The sequence below is a fragment of the Lepeophtheirus salmonis genome, chromosome 12 (genome assembly GCF_016086655.4).
Source record: "Lepeophtheirus salmonis chromosome 12, UVic_Lsal_1.4, whole genome shotgun sequence".
Classification (NCBI taxonomy): Eukaryota; Metazoa; Arthropoda; class Copepoda; order Siphonostomatoida; family Caligidae; genus Lepeophtheirus; species Lepeophtheirus salmonis.
The window spans coordinates 5,344,616-5,362,605 of NC_052142.2; positions in this window are offsets into that span (position 1 = coordinate 5,344,616).

The window sequence follows — 17,990 nt, forward strand, 5'->3', positions numbered from 1 at the left end:
TCAGCCAATGTTAATTCTATTTCGGGCAAAAGTAAACGTAAAAAAACAATTGACTATCTCTTGTCGTTTTATCCTGATGTATTGTCTATATACGATACTAGAATGTTGGAAGTGAATTCAAGTTATTTTTCCCAATGGTTATGATGTTTTGCTAGTGTCTGCTATTAAAAAATTGTCTAACCATCCTTCAAGGGAAATTTTTCTAATGATTAAAAGGGAATTAAAGCCTAAGTGGTTAAGCAGGCACGTAGATATCCTTATTGTGGTATGAGTTACTGATTTTACTATTTACAATCAAATTATAATCTAAACATACATGTATCTAATAATTGTTTTTGTATAGAATGCCTCCATACACTCTGGGTGAACAGGTAAGTTGCACATTTTGCAAATATATGCTGAACGACGTCCACGATTCCGGCATCTTCCGTTCTTAGAGTCCTCATTTGCTGGCCAATAAGATTATCTATTTAACCTTGCTTGATTTATTAAAGATTTCGAAACTTCTGTAGGACCAGGATGCTTCAGTGTAGTGTGGTAGGACGTCAAAATAGAAATCACGAAGTGGCTTGTGAAGTCAAGTAGATGAGTTTTTTGTTTAGTTGTTTAGTGAAGTGTATGTACTACCGAATGGTAACTATAGTTACAATAATAGTTATTTTGTCTTATAGAATCAATAAGTTGTAGGAATATTTTTAATAATAATATTAAACAATAGTTTTTCCGCCATAGGATCAAACTATAAAAATCAGACATTATTACTAAATAGTAGATGAAACTAACGATTTTCTGAGCAAGGGTTGTGACATGATGCAACATGTCTATTCTTGTTGATGTTTAAAATTAAATTTTGCTACATGTACTGGATAAAAAACAACAATACTCCTTCTGAACATGTATAAAACTTAATTTCATGTGGTAACTATCGTTACAAATCGGCAGAAATGGGTTGAGTAAAAGAAACCTGGAGGATGCAGCCATAAAGTTAAATAAGACTCATGAACATTACTTTTTTATTAGAATTTGGGAGTATGTTAGTAAGAGCTCGAGGTTAGACTATTTATTTGTATCTGAGGATTTATTTCCGATTATATCAGATTATGAAACGATAGTCACTGGGATGTTAAATCATAGCGTAATTATGTTAACTATATTAGACTAAAAAAAACATTCCAAGAATCATTGGAAATTGAATATATTATCAAAGATATTCTTATCAAATTAAGCATAAATAAGATAAAATCTCCGTCACATGCATTAAAATTAATTCTAGACTGCTCTGGAAGAAAGTATATTAATGTAGGTGTTAAATTGAGCGATTAAATGAAAAGAAGGCATGATAACCTACTCCTAGTCAAGGCAAGAGATATAGGTAGTGGAAATACGGCTACAAATTAAGAATTACAAAAGATTTCTTAACTTATTCTCAAGGGCACTTAATTAGGTCTCGGCTCAATTGTGTTCCAAAAGAATAGGTACTTCTCAATAGGAGAAAGCAAATTGAACAAAGTGGAATGTCCATGAAAGATGAGAGGGTACTTCTGAATGCACATGGCAGAGTGGAGACCAATCCAAGGAAGGTGACCAAAATGGTTACTAAATATTATCAAGAAATGTATAGGTGCAGAGACTGCATAGATTATAATAAAAAGTCATACATAAAATGTATTTTCAACTCAGCATACTTTGCTGGTGAGGTTAAAATTGGTGATATATTTAATGTAACAAAAATGGAAGGGTCTTTTAAGAAGGCATTAGAAGAGAAAGTTGGTGTTGAAGAAATCAGAGAATTCATTAGGTCATATAATGAAATAAAAATAATCTCCTGGACCTAATAGCTTTCCAATGGAATTTTATAAGAAATATACTACGCCTCTTTCCCCATTGTTAGAAGAAGTTTTCAAGAAATATATTGCCAAAGGTTTTTTTTTGAAAAACACATTTCAATAGAGAAATTAATTCTTATACCAAAAGAGGATAAGGATCCAAGATCTATAGAGAACCTTAGGCCTTTAACTATGCTCAACGTGTCGTATAAAATCTATGATGGAATCGTAGCAATGAGATTAAGAAAGTATTCAGTATTCAGTCAGTATTCAATTTTTTTTAAATCTAACCCTAAAATATGATTCTATTTTAGCCAAAAATATAAAGAATTATCATACACAACTCATTCAATGGCAAAAAAAAAGTGCTTAAATGGTTACAACAACGGGAGTAGTAGCCTTGGATGTTTCGCAACTAGTTTGTCTGAGACTAGTTTCTTCACTTAAAGACTTGGGTATGATAATTAGGTTTTCCAATATTACATAATCAATAAATATTACTTTTTTTATCACTTAAGGCTTAGCTATAGTTGATAGGCTCCAACAAATGGTGTTCAGAAAACTCATAAAAGGCAAAAACAACTGGGGTAGTTACATTAGATGTAGCATTATAACTAGCAATTGTGTATATCCTTCATGATAATAGTATGTTGTTATATAAGCATAAATAACGGGGAAAATGTCTTTTTTGATGCTCTTAATAACTAGTAATATCGCCGGACATTACTACATAAAGAGCTTGTGCTCTAAATCTTTAATATGGATTTATTTCTAACATTTTTTTTATTAGTATATTTATTGCGTGATTTTATGATTTTGATATTTACTTTATTATTAATAATTAGTTAGATCTCATCGGTAGAGATATATCTATCCTGTGCACAATTGTATATAGCAACTTCCACATGAAGAAGAGGGGTGATTATCTTTTTGATTAAACTTCACATCTCGCTTGTGACATATTTAACTGGATTCCGGTGTCTGACGTCAAAAAAACAATCCTTCTATTAAGCTTAACCAGCAGTCAATATGGTACAACAATTCGAAAAGGAGAACTGACCCAATGTATTTTATTGACGTAGCTTATATTTCATAGTTCACCAAACCTATGTGTAACAAGGTAAACGTCATTTCTGACATCTGTGATATTAAATATAAATCAAAAGATATATGAGCTTTTTTAACTATTCATTCCATTAAATAGTAATATCAGAGTTTGTTAACTCTTTTTGAGTACTTTGGCTGACTTTTTACTGCCTGGATCTCTCTTTTCTTCGTTGGAAAGTTATTAAGGGATTCAAGAATTAAGAAGTATCAGATGTTCCTTTGTCTTCTACTAATTGTAACAAAAAAATAAAATATTAAACATAACTTTTTGGATTTCAATATTTTTCAACCTTACTCTACATAGATTTAATATATAACTACATATATTATTTTATGTATAAATATGGAGGATGATTCTAATGTCGACCCAACAATGGGTATGAAATGGGAAACCATCATCTACAAAAAGTTGTAGAAGAGGGTTAGATTCCCATACAATGTCTTAAAGAAGGAATCAAGAAGATACTCGAAAGAGGCAAATAATATGACCAATCCTGATACCAAAAAGAAATAAAGATTCAAAGCAACCCCCTAGCATTATGAAACGAGGTAGAAAGGGCCCAACTAATGAAAGGCCTCATTCAAAGAGGACTCATATTCCTCAAATGCCTGCTGAGGACAATAAAGAATGTAAAAAAAAAAAAAACTAGGAACAAAAAGAAATTTCTTTTCCCCGACATTACTGAGGTAGAAAACGAAATGGTCATTTTTGGCATTATAGAAAGAAAGGTGACCATATTTCCATCATTGAATGGAACAAATTTATAAAATACTTGCCACAGACTACATACGTCGTCTGTCTGCACTAATCGGATACCTAATTTCTAACTACGAAGGGTGACGCTATATCACTAAAAGAGCGGTAATTTACGTAAATGATGATGCTTCTGAACAATATGTCCGAAAAAGCATAATTGCAAATACACCTCTAATTGTGACCTCATGGGATAAAGTGGAGCGAATGAGGGAACTCAGAAAAGAGAAATAAAAACCTCACGGTTATTGTTTGTTGGGTGACCTGCAATATTGAAGACGAGGTTCTTGCTCGCATTATAGCACACCAATGCAATACTCTTCAGGTGAAAGGTACATTTTAAAAAAAAGTCTCCAAGTGTTCTTGGATGCAGAATATGGCTAAGGCAATCATGGGACAAAAATAGGAACTGAACTCAGACAAGTTTATCTGGTTGTATGGAGCTACGATCAATGATCAGACCTATCATCTCCTATGGGTGTCTAGTGTGGGGACATGCAATCACTACAAAGAAATGTGCAAGAGAAATATTTAACACAATTCAAAGGAAAGCACTCTTGGCAATGACTCATACATTTCGATCGATTCTAACTACAGGAATAGAGGCAGTTTCAGGTATTGCTCCTCTGGACATATCCATTAAGGAACAAGCAACGAAATGAAGATGGTGAACGACGCAATTCTTACATGATACCTGGGATGAAATTGATAATCTTCCAAAATGTCGTGGGTATCGGTTCCATAGTGATAAAGTACTTACACAATTCGGAATGGATCAACCAAGTGACTACATAAAAAGTAATTGCATTTGGATAGATAATAGTCGGATTAATAATCCTGAGTCTATACAGATATGACTCAAAACGAATACGGAAACACTGAGCTGTATGGGTTATCACCAAAGGAGTTGCAAAAATATGTCATTCAAGGGTTTCATGGAATAAAGAGGCTTCTATGTTTCAAGTAGAGATTTTTGCCATAATACAACGTGTAGGAGCTCTTCCTTTACATCCTTTACTACTTATTTGGAACCTTCTACTTCCGAAAATAGAGAAATAGACTTAGTAGACATGAATCTAATTTCATCAACAATAGAAGATGAAACTTCATATAATGATATATATATATTTTTTTATTTTTTTTGCATTATTACTTTATCCCTAGAAAATAATAATTGTATTATTTAACAGATATTTCTCCTGAGGTAAAACATCTAAAGGAAATAAAAACCAACATACAAATCCAAATTGGAATCTATGATGCAGAAATAAAGGAATTAAAGAAGAAGTTGAAGGAGAAATATGTCAAAACTTGGGACACGGAATTAAAGTTAAAGTCTTTAAAAATACGATTCCCTTCGGTATTTAATTCAAGCCATATAAAGTTTTTAAGTTGCTAGTCTTCACATTCCAAAATCCACATTTGGTCTAATAAAACCATCGAAAATGGTTAAATTCAGTTAAGATTCGTTGAGAAATTATATGTTGTACAATTAATCTATTGCGCCAAGAACTGTTTGGATCAATATTCAAAAAATTTATTGAAATCTTATGTAAATCAATTCAAAAAAATGAAAAAATTTGTAAACTCAATAACTGAAAAGCGGTTCCATTAATTAAGTCGTCTATAAATGTGCCAAATGTCATAAATTATTTATTTTTTAATGTGTTTAGTTTAAGAATGCACAAACATTTATGAATGCAAACAGTAATTATCAAAGAAAATAGAATAGTTTCTTCTACTTTCGGAAGACAAAGAATGTGTATGCGAAATGAAGTAAGTTAAAGAAGTTATTATTAAAGTAATTATTCCATTTTTTTCATAATAATTAAGTTCAATAAAATTAAAGTTTTTAGTATTCATTTATTGTATTGAGTTCTTATTGGGCCATTTGTTATCTGTCACAACGGGCGCTGAAATTTCGTGACGTAACTATTCTAATAGGGCTCTGATATGAACAAGGCCCAGGTATATATTTGCTTGCACCCCATTGAATGCCATAATATTATGACAATTCTATATCTAAACATTCATTAATCCACTAAAAAATATTTTTTCGTAAGCAAATTAAAAGTTACCTATTATATCATATACTTTAATCAATGATTTTGAATAGTTAATATTTTATCATGTAGCCTTCAAAACATGATATACACAGCACACATCCCCTTTCTCACAATAAATTAGTACAATTGACTTGCACGTCATTCTTGTTTCTTTTTAAGTGGTGTATTTCTACAAAATGATACATTTTATCACTAAAGTTGATAATATTGTAGAGAAAAACACGTGCAAGGAGAAGGGGAAAAAAATATATATGGTATCATTGTTTAAAATACTGATGTGATTATCATCTGCCTGCTTTATTATGATTTTTGAGGGTATAACGAAAGTATTTATTAGCAAAATGTTTAATGAAGATATACTACGTATAATTGACTAAGACGTTTTTTATCCGTTACAGTAGATTTGAAAAAATCACACTCCATGAAATTGTAATTCATTATGAACCTTATTCTCAGAATAATAGCTAATGAAACGACAAAGTAGAGTATTTTCGAAATATATTTGAAGTTTCAAGTTTAAAAAAAGAAGGCTTTAATTAAATATAATCTACATACTAAAAATATACCATCATACATTTATGTTAAATATACACAATTAAACAATTGGACTCATTTAACTAATAACAATAAATTATATATACAGAATATTGAAATAATAGCTTGATCCAAATAATATTTTCTTGTTCTGACACCGGAATCCAGTTAAATATGTCATAACTTTAGGTTGCAAAACACGAGCGAGACGTGGAGTTTAATCAAAAAGATAATCACCCCTCTTCTTCATGTGGAAGTTGCTATATACAATTGTGCACAGGATAGATATATCTCTACCGATGAGATCTAACTAATTATTAATAATAAAGTAAATATCAAAATCATAAAATCACGCAATAAATATACTAATAAAAAAAATGTTAGAAATAAATCCATATTAAAGATTTAGAGCACAAGCTCTTTATGTAGTAATGTCCGGCGATATTACTAGTTATTAAGAGCATCAAAAAAAGACATTTTCCCCGTTATTTATGCTTATATAACAACATACTATTATCATGAAGGATATACACAATTGCTAGTTATAATGCTACATCTAATGTAACTACCCCAGTTGTTTTTGCCTTTTATGAGTTTTCTGAACACCATTTGTTGGAGCCTATCAACTATAGCTAAGCCTTAAGTGATAAAAAAAGTAATATTTATTGATTATGTAATATTGGAAAACCTAATTATCATACCCAAGTCTTTAAGTGAAGAAACTAGTCTCAGACAAACTAGTTGCGAAACATCCAAGGCTACTACTCCCGTTGTTGTAACCATTTAAGCACTTTTTTTTTGCCATTGAATGAGTTGTGTATGATAATTCTTTATATTTTTGGCTAAAATAGAATCATATTTTAGGGTTAGATTTAAAAAAAATTGAATACTGACTGAATACTGAATACTTTCTTAATCTCATTGCTACGATTCCATCATAGATTTTATACGACACGTTGAGCATAGTTAAAGGCCTAAGGTTCTCTATAGATCTTGGATCCTTATCCTCTTTTGGTATAAGAATTAATTTCTCTATTGAAATGTGTTTTTCAAAAAAAAACCTTTGGCAATATATTTCTTGAAAACTTCTTCTAACAATGGGGAAAGAGGCGTAGTATATTTCTTATAAAATTCCATTGGAAAGCTATTAGGTCCAGGAGATTATTTTTATTTCATTATATGACCTAATGAATTCTCTGATTTCTTCAACACCAACTTTCTCTTCTAATGCCTTCTTAAAAGACCCTTCCATTTTTGTTACATTAAATATATCACCAATTTTAACCTCACCAGCAAAGTATGCTGAGTTGAAAATACATTTTATGTATGACTTTTTATTATAATCTATGCAGTCTCTGCACCTATACATTTCTTGATAATATTTAGTAACCATTTTGGTCACCTTCCTTGGATTGGTCTCCACTCTGCCATGTGCATTCAGAAGTACCCTCTCATCTTTCATGGACATTCCACTTTGTTCAATTTGCTTTCTCCTATTGAGAAGTACCTATTCTTTTGGAACACAATTGAGCCGAGACCTAATTAAGTGCCCTTGAGAATAAGTTAAGAAATCTTTTGTAATTCTTAATTTGTAGCCGTATTTCCACTACCTATATCTCTTGCCTTGACTAGGAGTAGGTTATCATGCCTTCTTTTCATTTAATCGCTCAATTTAACACCTACATTAATATACTTTCTTCCAGAGCAGTCTAGAATTAATTTTAATGCATGTGACGGAGATTTTATCTTATTTATGCTTAATTTGATAAGAATATCTTTGATAATATATTCAATTTCCAATGATTCTTGGAATTTTTTTAGTCTAATATAGTTAACATAATTACGCTATGATTTAACATCCCAGTGACTATCGTTTCATAATCTGATATAATCGGAAATAAATCCTCAGATACAAATAAATAGTCTAACCTCGAGCTCTTACTAACATACTCCCAAATTCTAATAAAAAAGTAATGTTCATGAGTCTTATTTAACTTTATGGCTGCATCCTCCAGGTTTCTTTTACTCAACCCATTTCTGCCGATTTGTAACGATAGTTACCACATGAAATTAAGTTTTATACATGTTCAGAAGGAGTATTGTTGTTTTTATCCAGTACATGTAGCAAAATTTAATTTTAAACATCAACAAGAATAGACATGTTGCATCATGTCACAACCCTTGCTCAGAAAATCGTTAGTTTCATCTACTATTTAGTAATAATGTCTGATTTTTATAGTTTGATCCTATGGCGGAAAAACTATTGTTTAATATTATTATTAAAAATATTCCTACAACTTATTGATTCTATAAGACAAAATAACTATTATTGTAACTATAGTTACCATTCGGTAGTACATACACTTCACTAAACAACTAAACAAAAAACTCATCTACTTGACTTCACAAGCCACTTCGTGATTTCTATTTTGACGTCCTACCGCACTACACTGAAGCATCCTGGTCCTACAGAAGTTTCGAAATCTTTAATAAATCAAGCAAGGTTAAATAGATAATCTTATTGGCCAGCAAATGAGGACTCTAAGAACGGAAGATGCCGGAATCGTGGACGTCGTTCAGCATATATTTGCAAAATGTGCAACTTACCTGTTCACCCAGAGTGTATGGAGGCATTCTATACAAAAAACAATTATTAGATACATGTATGTTTAGATTATAATTTGATTGTAAATAGTAAAATCAGTAACTCATACCACAATAAGGATATCTACGTGCCTGCCTAACCACTTAGGCTTTAATTCTCTTTTAATCATTAGAAAAATTTCCCTTGAAGAATGGTTAGACAATTTTTTAATAGCAGACACTAGCAAAACATCATAACCATTGGGAAAAATAACTTGAATTCACTTCCAACATTCTAGTATCGTATATAGACAATACATCAGGATAAAACGACAAGAGATAGTCAATTGTTTTTTTACGTTTACTTTTGCCCGAAATAGAATTAACATTGGCTGAAATTAACTTTATCTTTATACTTAACATAACAGAAAATTAGTGGGGGGGTGTCATGCCTTTAAATGAGGATTTCTTAAGATACTCGTAAATAAAAACTATTTTCTTGTAGGTCATGCATCCGATAACGTATTGTCACAATCGTTAAAGAATGAAAAATAATATTTGATACTTGTACTTGGATAAGTTTTGTATATTATTGATTATAAATTAAATCACATAATTATTAACAACCTCACTACATGAGGTTATAAGGAAAATTTTATGCACGATACAGTTAAAATAGTATATACAGAGCATATAATCTATATTATTAACTAATAGTATTTAAAATAAATAAAGGGTGATTTTTAAGAGTTGTTTTTTAAGAATCGAATAAAACACTTAAATTTGCAGCATAGAATCAAAAATTTTATTGAAATCAATAAATTAGCCTTTGCCATTTACGTTTTAAAGATAACTTCATTTAAATGTTGTCCGCGGCTCCGTTTCAAATGGTCTATTCGGAAGGTCCAATTTTGCGCCACTTGTTCGAGCATTTCGGGCTGTATTCTACGAATCACGCGTGTTATGTTATCCTGTAAGGCTTCAATCGTGTTCGGCTTGTCCACATAGACTAACGACTTTAAATAACCCCACAAGAAATAATCAAGAGGCGTTAAATCGCACGATCTTGGTGGCCAACTTACAGGCCCATTTCGTGAGATAAGCTGCTCACCAAATTCATCCTTCAACATGTTCATTGTTTCACGAGCTGTGTGGCATGTGGCGCCGTCTTGATGAAACCACATGTTAACCAAGTTCAACTCAGCTAACTGGGGCAAAAAAAAGTCGTGTATCATGGCTCGATAGCGTTCGCCGTTGACGGTAACGTTTCTTCCACGATCATCTTTGAAGAAAAATGGACCGATGATGCCACCAGCCCATAAACCACACCAAACTGTCGTTTTTTCGGATGCATCGGTAATTCATTTATAGCATGTGGCTGTTCATCACTCCAGATGCGACAGTTTTGCTTATTTACGTATCCGTTGAGCCAGAAATGAGCCTCATCGCTGAACACAATTTTTCGATAAAACAGCGGATTTTCATCGAGCTGTTCTAACGCCCATTCACCAAACATTAGACGTTGTGGTAGGTCATTAGGCTTCAATTCTTGCACAAGCTGAATTTTATAGGCTTTCAAACCCAAATCGACACTTAAAATTTTCCATGTGGTTGAGTAACACAAGCCCAATTGCTGAGAACGGCGACGAATTGACATTTCACGATTCTCATTAACACTGGATGCTACGGCTGCAATATTCTCTTCAGTACGCACTGTACGCATGCGAGTCGATGGTTTAATGTCCAGCAAAGTAAATTTCGTGCGAAATTTGGTGATAACAGCACGAATTGTCGATTCACAAGGTCGATTATGACGACCATAATATGGTCGTAACAAACGATGCACATTTTTCACAGAGCACGAATTTTGATAATAAATTTCAACAATTTGCAATCGTTGCTCATTTGTAAGTCTTTCCATGATAAAATGGCAGAGTATACTGAAAACTTTCCACTTTAACAGCTGACGTAAGGGCGCCATTATCAAGCAGTGCTGCCAACTGAAAAACTTAACTCTTAAAAAATCACCCTTTATATAATAATGCGTCTGTCTTAATCGAAATAGATTTTTTTTAGAAAATAAATATGCCCTTAAATTTTGGAGACCTCTCAGTTTGAAAAAAATTAATTTTAGTCAAAAATTCACTTTTCAAATGTTATGATACTTCATATGCAATATTTGTAATGAAATAAAATTTCTTCATTGGATACTTGAATTAACGATACTCTATATTTACAAAGTTGTTAAGGAAAATATGTTGTAGTTTAAGTAAAACAAATATAACGAAATGAGCACAAAGGAATTATTATGAAGATACATATTAAAAATTCGATATATTTCATATTAAGGTGTTTCAATAATATAAATAGAAACTTATATGGAGAAATTTTCTTTTCGTACCAATTTTTTTTTTTTTTTGATAGAAATATAATGTCAATCTAATAATTGGAGTTAATTATTATTACAAAATATGTTTTTTGATTCTTGACAGCTTGATCCGTTCAGGCAATCCTTCATATTCGTATATTTTTTATGATTTTCTTTTTTTCAAATGCAGCGCTTCATCATAAACGTGTTTTTCAACCTGTAATTAAAGTTTTGTTTAATGTGGTGTGACAAAATTAAATCATTTAACTTAACACAATCAAAATTACTTAACATATAAACAATCATCAAATAACTTTGTAAAAGTGCTAAACATGGCTAAATATATTAAATTAAGCAGACCGTGTATTAAAAAAATGAACTGAAATAGTTTTTGCAAAAATATAAAAGCACAGTAAAAAATAAAACGACTACAATTTGAAATAATAAACAAATGAACTATTAAGGTAATTAAATTTTGTAATTTATTAACTATTTCACAGATTTAGGGTCAAAAATATCAATTGAATTTTTAAAATAATAAAAAACAAGAAGAGGTTGGGATTCCAACACTTTATAATTTCTAGGTTTTATAGTATAACATTATATTTTAATTTCATAAATGACTCTTTGGGAATTTTGATAATTAAATTAGTACCCATCCCTTTTGACAAGTTTGCGTGTATTATTTATATTAATAAAAATCTAAGTGTATCGGTTTGAATCTTTGAACCCAATGAAGTAATTTTTTGATGCAAGGCAGAATAATGAAGTCAATTTATATCTAGCAGTCGCAAAGTAAATATACAGGGTGCATTATTTATAATACACCTTAGTGTACATCATAAAGATATTTTGATCTAAGAAATCATATTTATTAAATCTTACGGGCGTTTTGGATGTAACATCGAAAGTGTATACAGCGTGCACAGTATATAGTGTTCCCTGATGTATATAATATACATATTTTTGATTTAAGAAGGAACAATTTAGTTGTATTAATGAAATATTGCAGGCGTGTTGATGAGACTGGTTTCATTTACAACTTTTTTCTAATTTTGAAACTTATAAGTAGCGCGGAAAAGTTGCAATAGGGTTTGAAAATAATCAGTACAAAATTTTAGTGTTCTACGACTTTATCTTCAGGTAAAACATTTTTTTCAAAACTATTGATAATCTTTTCTTATTTTGATTATATTTTTTGATAAACCCGTAAAAAAATTATGAAATAAAATTGTTAGATATAAATAATGTCTTAAAATAGTTATGACTGGATTTTCTACAAAAGGAGTTATTTATCCAGCAAAAGAAGAAAATTGATAAAACTTTGATGATTCACGTTAAGGTGCACCAGTTTTAATCCATTCTAATGAAAAGTTTAAGTGATAATACATTCAAAAGCTAATTTATTATTTTATTTTACATTTAAAATCAATTATTCTAAATTTTGCATCATTTGGAGGGTCTCCGAATTTTTGTAGATTTTTTCCCCCCATTATTAAACTGATTGCCTAAAATGAATATTTTATTATTTAAATAAATGAGCCAAAATATAGAAAAATAATATAAGTAAATTAACTCAGAATTTTAACTTATTTTTGTTTTCAAAATTTGTTATTTCTGCTCGATATTGCAATTTATTTCTAATAGAACCATCTCTAGAACTAGCGTTAATTACACGATGTGAAGTAGCTGTTACCAGTTTAACACATCTTTGAACTGATTGTGCGTGACAATCAAAATAAGCAATTTCTAATTTTTAACCATTACTTCAAGGTCCTTCTTTGAAATGTTTCGGAGAACCGGTGGTGCTGCTACTTGACATTTGTACCACACAACAATCTCGGTGTAATTTTTTGTATAAAAGTTTACTTGTGGGATTTGAAACATTCTGTTATTATCGCTATTTTCAGTTCCCCTAGCTTTTGTTATTCTTCGCAATGCCAACTCCCGAATGTGGTCCTGCTCATCAAACAACATACTAACAAGTAGGTTTTCTGAGTGTGCAAAAGAAACATTTCTTTCAATAACAAGGTCCACAACAGACTTAAGATTTTCTGATAAAAATATGGAGCAAACAATCAGTTCAAAAAAGACGTTTTTTTGCTTGATTAGAAACCACACTGGAGCGTAGACTTTAAGTATGTCATGCAAGTTGCAAGTTTTTTGATGGATTATGAGTACTTTCATAAAGTCTGAGTAAACGATTAACAGTAGTAGGTCATTTTGAGTCTGCCAATTCTCCAGGTTTACAGTTTGACAGCTCAGGAGTACAGAAACCAGTAGAAACGTCATGAAAAAATTTATACATATATTTTTGATCTGTTCTTAGTTGATCAACCACATTATTCGTCGAGTGAGGTAAGGAACGATAGTTTCATTTTCGCAGACTCCCAATCGTTTCCCAATTTGTACGGAATATTCTTAAAGATCCAAAGTGCCACCATATAAACACAAAAACAAATCAGGAAGGGGTAAGTCATTGGCATGAAGCAGAAAAGAAAGCAGCATAGTAATGGTTTCTCTAAATATTTTCCACCTTCCAACCAAGTTGTAGTTCCGTCACATCCAACAGAAATTATGCCATCTAAATAAACCTTGCTTCCCTAATAAATTTGTGATCGAAGTAAAAATGGTCCTACATGTAACACGACTTGGTGTTGTGTGTCTAACAAAAAAATGATCAAAGTTCTTATACAACTGAGATGTGATCTTAAATAACTTCTTTGCAATGGTAACGGTTATTTATCTGAGTTTTGTCTTTTCGTCCATCAAAGTAAATACTTCTAATGGCAACTCCTTCAAAAGCTTTTGAAGCTTCTACCCGAGCTATAGATAAAGCTTTGTGAATTTGGTTTGTATCAATAAATAGATTTAAATTTTCGACAGAAACCAAGCCAAAGTCAGTAAACACTGTATATGCAACAGCAACTACAGATAGGGTCGATAAACCGTTCCTATCAAAGACCTTTGCAAATGTTGGCAACGGCAAATAATTTCGTTTAACCGTTGAAGTCGATGGGGTATCTGTACACATTCTGAGAGGTGAGGGTCACACCAAAAAATGACCATAGGTGTAGATTTTGCACTCTAACGAGTGCCCATTCTCTTTCAGTAATAAAAAGATCTTAAAATTCATTTTTATATTATTTTAAAAACACGGTTTAAATCTGAGAAGACGTAAATTTTTACAAAACTTTGACGAGCGGTAGAACCCTCCAAACGATGCACAATTTTTATTTTTTACTATTTCTGTATGAGTAAAATTACGCAAATTTTGATACCACTTGTGCTTACATGGCTCAAAAAATACATTAAAAGGACACCATAATAGAAATGTCTGATTTTGAGGAAAGTTTGTCAAGCAGATATGTAAGGAACTATAAAAATGATAACTAAACTAAAAAATGCCAATATTAAGTAAAATTTGTGACCGTGCAGCAATTTCTAATCGTACTGCAGCTACAGTAGTACTTAAAGATTTTGGAATAATTGATAATCAAAACAATGAAGACGTGATTCACCGTCAAAATATTTACAGAAAAAGATTAAAATTTGTAAAGCTCGCATAAACTTTAATAAAACTATATCAGCAACCTATTTTAATAGTGAGAAAGATGAAACCTAAACTTAGATTGATATAATAAAAAAATATTCAAAGTAATTACGGACGAATATATAAAGATTATAATAGAAGCTAGATCAGACTATCTGGGATATGTAACTCCTGCCTCTGAATCTGAATTAAACATTATCTCTTCGATTCTTATTTTTCTACAAAATGAAAGTATAAATACCCAAGACTTACGGACACTTGGAAGTGATGTAACTATGACAAAAAGTAGATTCAAGAAGGGGATTATTTCTTACCTAGAAATAATAATTGAAATGCTTCTTCCATGGGTTATTTGCCTTGTACATGAAAATGAAAAATCCTTCCAAAAACTTCCAGGAAATTGCTCTATTTACCATGAATTTATATGGTTCAAAATAAAAAGTAAACTGCCCATTATAAAAGTTTCTAAACAACTTTTTAATCAATAAAACGACAATGAAATATACGCCCTCAAATCCAAGCAATTGTCAATTCAATTTTACAAAGAAACAGGTACTTTTGTCATTCTAAAAACATTTTGACATCGATAATAACAGATGAAGGAAGCCGTATCCGTGAAATTGGGCCGCACCGACTATTGGAAGCAAGAAAAAATAAGAATTCGAACACGTTTAGAAAGTTTAGTATTCCAGGTATTTAGTTTCATGTGGAAAGTTATAAAATGATAGAATGCAAAGAAAATATTTCAGAACTGCCAACTAAAATGCACATAAAAGACGAATGAATATGCAAAATAATCAGATTATGATATATGAAAACTTTTTGGATGTACCACGCACGCCGAGGCGGTAAAACGTATCATCAAATTAGTAACAAAAGAATGGGAGAGCATTTGAGGAGAAAATGATATATGCGGGTTCGTAAAAGCAACTTTAGCTTCAATAATAATACAAAAAAAAAAAAAAATGAATGAGTTTAAAACTAAGGGTCGGTATAAATTTTGAAAACTGTTTATTATTGACTTAAAAGCCTGTAGATTTTAGGTGTGTATATGTGTTTTTATTTAAATGTGTGTAAGAATATAAAATTGGAATAATAAATAAGTTATTTGTCATCAATAATTGTAATGGGCTTAATTTTTGAGATTATTGAAGATTTTTAATGTTACCGACTCTGACTCCAACAAACAATATTACTTTTTAATAATATGTTTCAAAGTCTGTATAAGTACTATTGAGTGATTTGAGTATATATATATTTACTTTAAATATAGATTTAATTTATAACTAGGTAGTTATTACTAATATGATGTAAATAATTGTGCCATGTATAGAGAAAATATCTGGAATATAAGATACTTAACTAAATGAACAAGAAATTAACTGGATCAAAATCTATCTATTACTAATATATTAATAAGTTTGGAAAATAATTTATATACTCGTAACCGAGGAACGACAATACACACAACATCTAATTGCAATGTTTACACATTTCTCTGATGACATCGACTATTCACAAGTTTAATTAATGAATTCTTAGGGCTAGTGGCTATGCTTTACCCAACATGTAAATTGAGATTGTGATTGTACAGACGATAAAGCACATTCAAAATTTGTGAATTAATTTTGTAAATTAATGCATGCATACCATAACTAACAGCCACAACATTTTATATGAACAAAAAGTAACTTGAAAGTTTCAGCTGATGATATATGCCACTATTAATCTTGTCTACCAGTCAGTTTGATCCCTGACCTTCCTTGTCTTGGCTGATCATTTTTATCCAGGTTCATAGTTTGTCATTTTCAATTGTAAAAACTCGGAATTGTCGGTTGTCAAACGGCTGTGGATAGGGCTGAGCACACTTTTCATATGATACAACACTTGTTCGCACAAGTAAGTAGAGCCAAACACTGAGAGCAGGGACAATGTAATGTTATTTAGACAGCCAACCTTAGCTGGAGAAAACTACCAGCATTGCAGGATGTATGCTCGGTGTGGCTGTACAGGGATATATTCCAATTGCTTTGAAGCACTGCAAACTTTGTCAACCATAGTGATGAGCTCTTCAGCTCTATTAACTGCCTCTCCACGTCCTGTATATCCATCCAGTGGATCGGAGCTGCATCCAGGTCCTGTCCATCAGAGCTGTCAGGCTTGAGCAAGAAGGAAAACATCGGAACGTACTGTCTTCATTTCACAAAGCAGGTCGTGAACTCTGCCTCCAGCTCACGCATGTATTTGGCTTTTTCAACAGTACTCATCTTGCGTTTTGAGGACCAATCCTTCAAATGTCGGAAATAGCCAAAAATGGAGGGCGTAATATAACGTGAGAATACTGCTATCATAGTGACAAAAGCATTCCACCGTTTAAAACATGTCCAGAACAGTTTATCCTGTGGCTTACAGTATGAGATTGAATACGTTAAGGTGCCCGGTGATGTCCGCAAAAAATATAAGTTTAACAATTCACTTGTCGTCCAGCAGTTCCAGATAATGTTGTCCTTTCTCTCCCAGAAACATCTTGACGCAGCTTACAAAGTACTTGAGAACCTTTCCGCAGCTCAGCTATCTCACTGCCAAGCGAGAAGGGAAATTTTTGTATACACTGTCAATTTACTCCAGCAAGGATCTAAACTGCCTGTGTGTTAGTGCAGACCGTTGGACAAAGAAATTTATTAGCTTTGACAGAGTAGCCAAGACGTCATTGAAATCTGAATGGGACATTTTAGTACACAGTTTTTTCTTATGATTATGCAGTGGAATTTCATGACGGGGTGGCCAACTTTTTGTTCAATTCGTTTGACGCTTCCCTTCTACTTACCAACCATTGAAGGGGTGCCTTCTATAGGTACAGCAATTTTGTTTCTCATATAAACTCCCTATTGTAAAGCCGTCAAACCGCCGTAGCTAGATCCTTGCCCCTAGTTGTGTCTGGCATTTGCTGTAAAAAGGAGAGCTCCTCTCTCATATTTGTGGTGTCACAGTCACAGTATCTTGCCATGACAGCCAATCGAGAAATGCCATTCACGTCAACATTCTCATCAAGACCTAGGCTTAAAATATAAGTATTTGTCAGTCACTTCGGTTGTTGGGCTCTAAAATCACCTGCCATTTTTCTCGATGCACCGCTGAACAGTACGAAACGACGTGACAATGTAATTTATCCGTGATGTGATGCTCTCTTTGTTAGGCA